The sequence below is a fragment of the Tachypleus tridentatus genome, chromosome 9, assembly GCF_004210375.1.
Source record: "Tachypleus tridentatus isolate NWPU-2018 chromosome 9, ASM421037v1, whole genome shotgun sequence".
Classification (NCBI taxonomy): domain Eukaryota; kingdom Metazoa; phylum Arthropoda; class Merostomata; order Xiphosura; family Limulidae; genus Tachypleus; species Tachypleus tridentatus.
Window position 1 is genome coordinate 75,849,414 of NC_134833.1, and position 11,822 is coordinate 75,861,235.

General features: G+C 34.7%; 1 pseudogene; it reads right to left on the bottom strand.

Moving 5' to 3' along the window:
• Positions 1 to 866: 866 nt before the first annotated feature.
• LOC143225526 (mid1-interacting protein 1-B-like) lies at positions 867 to 2,495 on the bottom strand (annotated as a pseudogene).
• Positions 2,496 to 11,822: the final 9,327 nt, after the last annotated feature.

Below are 11,822 nucleotides of genomic sequence, written 5' to 3' on the forward strand. Positions count from 1 at the left end.
AAGTCACTCCACTCGTAATTTGAAGGGCGCGGGTTCAAATCCACGTCACACCAAACATACTCGCCTTTTCAACCATAGGGGCATTATCATGTTACAGACCATCTCACTATTCGTTGGTAAAAGAGTAGACCAAGAGTTTGCGATGACCAGCTGCCTTCACTTTAGCCCTACACTACAAAATTAGGGACGACTAGCGCAGGTATAGCCCTCGTGTAGCTTTGCGCGAAATTCAAAACAAACTAAAACCTAAAGCACCTACATTAGGGTATTCCAAGCGTCTTCCTCTGGTTAGTTTATTAATTATGGCGCGGCAACAAATAGATTTTTTTTTGTGAGGCGAATCTCAAACTTCATATATTATCTTAACAAGTAAAATTAAATTAGCATTAGAGAAATCAGAAGAAAAAAAATGCAGTTTGTTGCAGCTAGTGGTCTGTATTATACTTTCAGTTTGAGTTAATACAGCAAACAGTACTGAAAAAGACATCAAAACAATAGGACACTAAAAACTAGTGCACATTGCTATTAAAACAACAGCACATTGCCATTAGGTTGGTGACAAGTCTATTTCATAAAAAACTTTTAGTTCGTTAAATACAAGGACTGGATCAACGTGTTTTAAAACTGTTTGTAGAATTATTTTACAACGTAACATACAGCTTTTCCTTTTTTTTTACCTCATTTTAACATGATACCGTGTTTAAAACGTGATAATCTCTGAAAATAATCGATAAATAATATCGCCCTATATTTGAGATTAAAGTCATTATTATTCGTGTTGGTTTTTTTTCTTTCGTTTGTTTAAACAGGTAGTATTTGGAAACATATTTTGTCGATTTGACACGGAAACAAAACTTTAATAAGACTTCAATTTCAGGAAGTTTTTAATGAATCAAATTATGGAACAAATACATCGCATTAAAGGTAATTGAGCAAAGATGAGATTAAAACAACTTCAACGCCGTTAATGTTTGTCGGGACAAGAAGCTGTAACTGCTCAAACTTTTTAAAGGCACGTTACATTTTCAGATACAACTTGAATACCATAGTCTACAAACAACTTCAAGTTCATATATTCGTATAAATAACAAGTGAAAACCAAAGGAAATTAAAAATAATATACGTTAAATACAACTTCTGTATACATAATTTATTCGTCACTTACCACTCCCCACCCAGAAAAAAACTAATATTCAGCTTTACAATGAATTATTTCAACACCTGCGAATAAATTTACTTTGTTTTTTACCAATACACAAACTAAAATGTAGTTTTGCACGAGTACAAATTTAATCCAATTAAAAATATTACCGCACCTGTTTTCGAGCTCAGTAGTTATTAATTTAACAGTTATAACGGCCATCGACAATATAAACGCACTGCCTTAGAATCTTGCAATATTATGTATTTCGAGGTTAACAAAACACATTTTTACTTTATTGCACACTTCAACTTGGATTAAACTTAAAAATATCTCAGCAATATAATTACTGTATTACTCCTGGTCTTAACCTATAATAATCAATGGCGTATTTTACTGATCAGCAATGAGAAATTTTAAAAATCCAAACTTTAATATACATTGAAAACAAATAATATACATAAAAGAGTAGCCTTCCCAAGTGCCTTAAATCATTCTACACTGATGATGCTTCAACTTCTTCTTGATATCTTGAAGACAGATAATCTGCAGAATCTGAGAGCTGATGTAAAATGGTCTGAAGTCCCTGCAGGTGGTAGCGGTAGGCTGTTGCAAGATGGGACGTTGGCGCTTCGGGGGTTAGAGAGTCCGGATCGTTGATAACACCATCAATATCGCTGTCTCCTTGACTATCTGAATCCGACACAGAACTTTTAATACTAGAATGTCTGGTGTTTTCTTCTGAGGGGTATCGCGTTAATTTCATGGTAGTGGCTAAACTTTGCCGCTCAGTCCCAGAAGTAGCCGAAGATAAATTTGTTCCACCAATAGCAGGTCCCCAAAGTAGTTCGTTTTTTGATGTCATTAACAGCCGTAAAAAAGGTGAAGAGATCCATATTTGACATAAAATGAGGTGGACGTTGATGTACGTTACCTCCATCGGTTTCCATATCTCGCAGCCTTGAAGGAACTAAAACTGTGGAATCCATATTTGTAACGGAATTTACGAATCGATCCATTGCGCTGAGAATGGATTGTTGAGAACATGTAAATGCGTCATCACCTGCATGCCGCCTTTTATTTCGGATGTGCCTCGCTGAGTTACCGCTATATTGCCCCGTAAACGGTTTTTTAACATTATACGTGTCGTGTAACATACTGAACGGTAATTAAGATTACAGTATACACGTACACAATTAATTAAAAACTAGTTGATTAGAAACAACACCCCGTATTTCATACGCCCACTTAATATCTCATAACCTACTCAAACTACTTAGTCGTTTTAACTTGAAAGTAGTGCTCGGGCTGTATTTATACCCTAAAGTTTAATATGATAAAACCGGTTTCTCCGTTGTTTGAGCAGGGAGAGGAATGACGTCACAATATGGAACCTACCACCAGACAATATAAAGTTAAAAAAATAAACTAAATGTGTTGTATTTTGCTTATTTATTATCAGAAAGTATTATCAAATACAATAAATTCTTTATAATATGTAAATTATATAATTAGTTTGTGACGCAAGTCTAAAACAGAAAATATATTTCCAATTAGATCAGTAGAAATTTCTTGCTTCCCCTGTACTACAATATGGTAGCTTCCATATCCGTTCGTGCATCAGGTGATAGTTATGGCAGTATTCTGATTGGACACTCTCCTTCAGAAGTAACATGTGGCGTCTGGCTGAAATAGTACCGCCAGACACGTGAATTTGGGACCTTATACAACAAAAATTTTAAAAAGAAACATGATACGATTTCACTAGGTTATCTAGATATTACTACTATAATTATAGAATAAAAATTAATATAATTCTAATATTTTCCACTTTAAATGAATGCGGAATATATATGAACTCCATCGATTTTATTCGTTATTCAATTCAAGTATTAATAAAACTGAATTTTCTTCAAATAGTTGCATTTAAAAAATCTTTACTAGTCTGTATTATATTTGAAAAACTGCCATAAATACATAATGAACTTCCAGGTCAGCCCAACGAGACTGTATGTATGTATTGGCCTGGCATGGCCTAGCGCGTTAAGGCGTGCACTTCGTAATCTGAGGGTCGCGGGTTCGCGCCCGAGTCGCGCCAAAACATGCTCGCCCTCCCAGCCGTGGGGGCGTTATAATGTGACGGTCAATCCCACTTTTCGTTGGTAAAAGAGTAGCCCAAGAATTGGCGGTGGGTGGTGATGACTAGCTGCCTTCCCTCTAGTCTTACACTGCTAAATTACGGACGGCTAGCACAGATAGCCCTCGAGTAGCTTTGTGCGAAATTCCAAAAAAACAAACAAACTGTATGTATTGCTATCACCAGTTCAAACTATAATAGATGGTACTAAATTCGAATCAAATGAATATTTTACCAAATAAATTAACGTTTAATATCACTGTCAAATAAACACAAAAATACAAATTGATATGACAGCTGATAAGTAAAATATTGTTAATAATAGCAGCTATTTGAGCAAAGCAGATGTTTTGCTGAAGTTTAACACAAAGCTACAGAACGAGCTGTCTATGCTCTGTCCACCACGGGTAACAAACTCGGTTTCTAGCGTTTTAAGTCCACTTGGGTGTGCATGAGCAAAGCAGCTCTGAGCTGTTTGTAGTCTTCACCACAGGCGTGTGTGTGTGTGTTTTCGTATAGCAAACCTACATCAGGCTATCTGTTGAGTCCACCGAGGAAAATCGAGCTCCTGATTTTAGAATTGTAAATTCGTAGACCTATCGCTGTACCAGAGGGGTACCCACCACAGGCACATGAATATCGCTTTTGAAAGTTTTAAGCATTGATTTAAGGATTGATTTAAAGACAAATTTTGTACAATTTGAGAGTTGTAACTTGCCCTTTAACTTTTAGGAAGTACTTTAACTTTTAGCAACGCGCTTAAAAATGAAATAATAAGTCTTTTTTTTTCAGATTTTTCTAGTACGCGGTGACTTCTACGAGACCTGGCCAGGTGATTAAGACGTTTGACTCGTAATCCGAGGGTCGCGGGTTCAAATCCCGGTCGCACCAACAAACCTGCTTGCCCTTTCAGCCGTGGGGGCGTTATAATGTGACGGTCAATCCCACTATTCGTTGGTAAAAGAATAACGCACGAGTTGGCGATGGGTGGTGATGACTAGCTGCCTTCCCTCTAGTCTTATACTGCTTAATTAAGAACGGCTAGCGCAGATAGTCCTCGTGTAGCTTTGCGCGAAATTCAAAACTAAACCATACAAACCAAGACTCCTACGACAGGACCTTGAACTACCTAATGTCCTTAGAGTGCAACACTTATCATCTGAGATATGGCGCCAGGACGTTCTCAGTTTCTATTTCGAGAAGTTGTTCATACAAAACTGAATAGCGTAGACAAAGATTCTATTTTAGTTAAAGTACTTTTGTGAAAATTTTTCTTAAACATTTTTTTTTCAAATCACTGACATCACTTAAAGAGCATTCAGCCAATACAAAAACTAACAAAATAAGATCCAGCTATATTCTTTAAGAATCGATATTCAGATTTGGCTATAAATAGTAGTATGAAGGTTTTAAAACTTATTGTTCGCCGGCCTACGTGCAGTTCTGAGTTAAAATAAAAGGCCCATAATAATCCTGTCTATGGTCAGTCTTGCACAAATAAAGTTTTTCTTTATTTAACCATGAAATGTTGAAATGGAGGAATACATGCACAAAATCTTGCTATGAAAAAGAATGTTCTAATTTTTACTAATCACACTTCCACTTGAAATACATTTCAAAATACATTACCAGTATAAAAAAGAAAACAATCAATCCAAGCTGTCATTCTTTCTATTATTTTAAATAGTTTTATAAAATTCATCACATAACTTATAACTACAATTTTTTGTTCGATATTTGCATATTATTGATATTAGCCTCAAGTGTTCAATAGAATATTGTCGACAGTAAAGAATTTATTTACTCCAATAATAAAAACCAAAACCACATTCTTGGATTGTTATTATTATAATAATAAATTTCTGATTTTACTTAGTAGAGGGAGGGATATCTCTACTTTAAAATATTATGAAATCATTAATAACATAAAAGAGACATATCGATCGTCTTGAATTACTTCACAGGATTGATGAAATATCCTAAAGAAGGGTTAGAAATATCTCTTGTTTGTTATATTGACAACTTGATATACAATAAAATAAAATAATCAAGGCTACTAAGTGGCAACTTGTTTTTCTGGACCCACTCTTCTTGACTCGCTACTGGCCCGTACTTGTTACTCGTTTTTCCAAACGTGCTTCTCACTACAGAACAGAATTAAATCACTCATGCCCATGAAGAAATCAGATGTTTTAGAACTACCGGGTTTTAAGAACAATGTACATGAGGTCTATAGACATGGCATGGCCTACTGTAATCTGCGTAAGTTTATAAATAAACCAGCTTGTTTTCTTGTGTTAATTTTTAGTTACAGAGCCACTGAGATATCTATTTAACTTTACCACATGTTACTTTTCTGGATCTTTCAAAGTAAAACAATCCATCCTTGTGTGATGAAATAATGTAATCTAAAAATGCAAAGAAATAAATTATATTGATATTAAAAAATAATAATAATGACCCCAAATTCAACTGAGATGATTCGATAATGTAACATATTTAATAATTAATCATTCTCTGTGTATAACAGTGCTCACCATGAGACAATAACAGCCTTATCAAAGTGTTACAACATTTTCTCAGCTGAATTAAAGTTTAAGTTACGAATCTAGTTCAAGAATTATCATTAATATGCCGATGAAACATTATTAACACACTGTGTTTTGTCTACGAAATTAAAACGCAAGAAACCGGAGATAGCCCATTGTGTAGCTTCGTGTTTAACTATAAACAAACATGTATTTTTGTTTATTTGTTTTGTTTTTCTACGCCATAAATACTACTAAGTTTAGTTTCTTTGCTTCAATGGGAAGAGCTTCCAATACTTAGCACACTACATGAAACAGAGTGATGCTGAAATGTTATATTCCTGTTACGTGGAAAATGAATGATGTATTTACCACATGCACTCAAAAAAATGGCGCAATTATATTTAACTTATACAGACCTAGTTCAACTACTATAGGCTCGGCATGGCCAGTTGGTTAAGACGTGCGACTCGTAATCTGAGGGTCGCGGGTTCGCATCCCCGTCGCGCCAAACATGCTTCCTCTTTCAGCCGTGGGGGCGTCATAATGTGACAGTCAATCCCACTATTCATTGGTAAAAGAGTAGCCCAGGAGTTCGCGGTAAGTGGTGATGACTAGGTGCCTAGGTGACTAGTTTTACATTGCTAAATTAGGGACGGCTAGCTCAGATAGCCCTCGTGTAGCTTTGCGCGAAATTCAAAACAATCCAAACCGAGCAAGTACTTTAATGTTCAAAACGTATATGTTTCAGTATTAATGATATAGCTTGAAATGGTGTTATTGTTTTACATGTTTCACAGTAATTTTTGTACGCTGAATCCAAAAATGATATCCATTTTTCTCCTTCAAGTACAGATTTTTCACAAAACGTCATAACACAATGTATAAAAAAAGACCAGAACACGTAGTTTTTGGATTAAAATACGTAGATTTTACAAGAAAAGAATCAGGATGAATGAGGATGTATGTCCGTTTAACATCAATATTCTTCACATTTCTTTAGTTTGTATCTCTGTAAACAGAAATTACTGGGGAATATGTAAAACTTCAAGCCTGTGTAATTAAGCTATACCATATCATTAAGACTAAAACCTTTCTTTAACACATACGTTTTGAACATGATAGTAGTTGATTGGTTTGGATTTTTTTTTTTAATTTCGCGCAAAATTACACGAGGGCTATCTGCGCTAGCCGTCTCTAATTTAGCAGTGTAAGACTAGAAGGAAGGCAGTTAGTCATCACCACCCACCGCCAACTCTTGGGCAACTCTTTTACCAGTTAATAGTGGGATTGACTGTTACTTTATAACGACTCCAGGGTTGAAAGGGCGAGCAAGTTTGGTGTCACGGGAATTCGAACCCACGACCCTCAAATTACGAGTCAAGTGCCTTATTCACCGGGCCATGTCGGGCTTGTTTAGCATAAATCCACATAAAATTTGTTTTTTTGATTCATTTAATCACAAAACTATACCACGAGCTATCTGTACTCTGCCCAGTAACGGTATTAAAACGCGGTTTTCAGCGTTGTAAGTCTGCAGATATGCCGTTATGCAACTGTGGGCAAGTCCACATTAAAAACCAAGTAGTAAAACGTAAGTTAAACCCTCATAAACTCCAAATGCGTCATGAAGTATAAGAATGTAAGAAGTATTGGTCAAACTACCAAACTAATTTTAAAGTAAAACTAAAACATGCTTCTAGGTAAATATTCGTGTTAATATTTGTTATTTGAGAAGAAACGAAAGTTCTCACACAGGGTATAAATATTAAAACTGAACAACAGCTAAGCGACAAACACGTGGTTATCGTAATTTGACAGTTGTGACACATTTGTATTACAAACCTAGGTTGCAAGTTTGCAGTGTAGTATTAAACTGTGTAAATGTACACGTGGAAACGTCTGGAGTTGCTTATAAAAGAAATTATTCGATTCCAAGTAAGCTTGAGAGATATTTCTGTGTATGCTATCAGTAAAAGTTTGAACTTCCATGAAGTATGTCGCAAGTGATGTAACATTTGTAGAAAACAATGAACAGAGGGATGCAACATCCAAACAGGATTTCGTCAGCTTTCATGAAACATGACATGAGCGTCACAAGCGGTGACCTGCAGCACGAAACTCTATGGTAACCATTTTTCAATGTTGATACTTTAAGTTCTTGAAGATATATCATTTTACAAAATGTGGTGACACTTAGCAGATGTAGATTTGCAGAGAGGGTCAAAATCTACCCTCATTCCAATCATTTTGACTGGCTCGTTTTAAAGAAGGATTTTGCTAACCGCTAATGTTCATAATCGTAAAATGCACATCAGCTCAGGAGTTATAATAACAAGACTCATTAACAATCTTCCTAAACAAACATGAATAAACCTCAGAGTGTGAAGAATATTCTGTGAATTTATGTTATTCCGAACTGGTTACTCTGACCACCCTGTATAGCTGACCATAGCCAGAAACCAAATACATTAATTAATTAAAAAAAAGATAGGCGTATTAATCCATAAAATGGTAAGTTGTTGAATAATTTCCGATGCTTAAACATTATTATTTGAATTACAGCACTATTTCCATCTACTGGTATGAACATAAACTATACTTTATTCTTTTGTGCATTAGAGTAGATTTTTGTTTGTTTTCAAATTTCGCACAAAGCTACTCGAGGGCTATCTGTGCTAGCCGTCCCTAATTTAGTAGTGTAAGACTAGAGGTAAGGCAGCTAGTCATCACCACCCACCGCCAACTCTTGAGCTACTCTTTTATCAACGAATAGTAGGATTAACCGTCACATTATAACTGAAAGGGCGAGCATGTTTGGCGCGACGGGGATGCGAACCCGCGACCCTCAGATTACGAGTCGTACGCCTTAACACGCTTGGCCATGTCTGGCCATTTTTTTGCTTTGATAAATTGTAGCTTTTAAAACTAAATCACATTTAATTCGAAAACAGAATATTTCTGCCTTATATTTTACAAATTTATACTGTAAATAGCTATCATTAAATATTTTTTACCATTTCTAAATATTTTAAAAATGATCATAGTTATGAGAATCAAGTTGTTATTGTTTTAACTTAAGCACAAAGCTCCACAATAGGCTATCTGCACTCTGCCCACCATAGGTATTGAAATCCGATTTTGAGTGTTGTAAGTCTGCAGACATACTGCTGAGCCACAAGTGGGCTCATGAGAATCAAATTATTATTAACATCCTGAAGTAAAATAAATATAATTAGGTTCGGTAGAAGAGATTATTTTTCTATTTAACACTAACACTTTTTCTACGCTTATGTTGTAATATTAAATAATTGGCTACAAATACGTTTTATATTAATTTGAGAATTTATTTTATTCATATCAGCTAAAATAGTATATGTATATAGCTTAATGTGTATACGGGTTTGTTCTCTATATTTAAATAAGTACTTTTGCAGACTAAAAAATACCAACACATAATAATGCACAAAAGATTACTGAAAAATTAACATAAAATAAGGGGATGGTTTCGAAAGACCAAACATGTCATTCTCAAGGAACAGAGTAAAATTGTTGTAAGGTTATTGTGTATAAATTAGCAAGACAACCCGTCAAAAATGACGGTAAACTATTGTTGAATGATTAACAACAATTATCGAATTTAACTAAACGAATTTGTACCTTCAAAATGCGTCTACTCTTCGCTTGTTTGATCAGTCTCGAAGTAATTCGTTAATCACCACATTTTAAGTAAAACTACATAGAAAAATGAAATGCTATCATGAGCAAAATACATGTGCACACTGAAAAATACTTAAATAACACTTGAGTCTTTTCACTGTATTCTAGGTCAAACAGTAGAAAAACATAGTGCAGACATTTTGATAAATTTCGTTTATTTTTATGTGTTTAAGGCCAAGTGGACAATATATGTTTTAAAATATCAAAGGTATATTTCTTAATTAATATTTATTCACCAGTTAAAACTTTTTAAACATTGACGCTATAACGTCAGTAAGATTAAGTCCATTTGTAGTATGATTTAAGCATCAGACGTAATACATAAGCGTAACGTATTGCTCAGCTGAAACACTATCGGATTAATCCTTGATGACAAGAAACCAACTTGAAATAAAAATGTATCTCAGAACAGCTGGTATGGATGTTAACACTTTTATTGTTAAGGAGAGAACAACGTTTCGATCTTCCTAAGTCATCTTCAGGTTGAGAAAGAGTGAGTTTGTTGGGCACATGTGTTAGAGACGAGAGTATAAACGGGTACGGGATCGTAGGGAGCGTTGCAGTTGGATGTTAGGCTATTAATTAGTATCGGTGTAAAGGTGTTCCTTTATATTGGTTTACTTTTAGTTTTAGTTGTTAACTAAGTTGGGGTTTTTGATTTTACGTTTGTTTATATTTGTTTCCCTACTTAATATCTGGGTGTTTACTATAGTTATGTTGCGTTTTTTTTATTTGCAGTGTTCAAAAACATGCAAAGATGTTTTTGTTTTTGTTCTTTGAATCAAGTTTCCATTTTTCTCCTTCTTTCTCCAAAATAGAAGTCGTAGCAGTTGTACCAATTGTTGGATTCATATCTACAGAACACATACTTAACTCGATAAACCCCAACATTAAGTTCACCTATGAACAGGAAAAAACAAACCAAACAGCATTTCTTAACCTCAAGATAGCTAGAACCGATACACAATTCAAAACAAAAATCCACAAATATATCACCCATACTGGATTATAAATTACCTGGGACTCAGCACATGAAGCAAAACAAATAGTCAGCATATTAAGAAACCAAATAAACACAGCCACAAAACTATGCTCACCTTGAAAATTAACAATGAAACAAACAAAATAAAATAATACTTCATCAACATCTACAACTTTCCTCCAAAAACCGTGGAAAAAATTATATGCACACACCTAGACCAACAACAAACGAACAACAACAAATCCCAAGATACAACAAACTACAAAACTTTATACTGCTGCATACCATATGTTCCTGACATCAGCGAAAAAAATAACCAACATTTGGAAAATAACTCATAACAAAACACAACATTCCAATCAATATCAAATTTATTCAAAAACCAGGTATAAAACTAAAGTCCATACTATGTAAAAAGTACACTGACAAACACAACACAAACATAATTTATAAAATACAATGCGACAGCTGCTACGACTTCTATATTGGAGAAATAAGAAGAAAATGGAAACTAGATTCAAATAACACAAAAAACCACCTTCACATGTTTTTGAACACTGCAAATAAAAAACAAACAAACAATACAACATAACTATAGAAAACACCCAGATACTAAGTGGGGAAATAAATATAAACAAATGCAAAATCAAAGATCCCCTACTTATACAGCAACTAAAACCAAAATTAAATCAATATAAAGTAACATCTTTATACCTATACTAATTAATAACCTAACATCCCACTGCAGCGCCCCCTACTGTCCTGTACCCGTTTATACTCTCGTCCCTAAGACATGCGCCTGGCAACAGCCAGTTGCAAACTCTCTCTTTCTTAACCTGAATATAACCTAGGAAGATCGAAACGTTGTTCTCTTCTTATCAATAAAAGTGTTAATACCCATACCAGCCGTTCTGAGATACACTATCTGATAAATTTTGTTTTACTTTTGGCTACAATTTAATGCCATAAAACTTTCGAATTAAACTATTTTGCCTTTGAATCACCAAAGTTATCAAAATTATATAAAGAATAAAACTAACCTTCCTAACAAATCAACATGAATATCGAAGATTCAACATAAACACCGTAGTTAGCTTAAGAACACTCAGATGATAGTTTTGTTGCTAATCGAAGTTGTATTTGTTTATTTGTCTTAAGGTTAAGCACGAAATTGCACAATGCTCTGTTCCATCACGGGTGTGGAAACCTGGTTTCTACTGGGGAGGAGGATGGTAAAGTTGTATATTGTTAAGCATTACCGAAAAAATTAGCAGTGCAAAAATAGAGGGAAAGTAGCCACTTATCACCACCCAC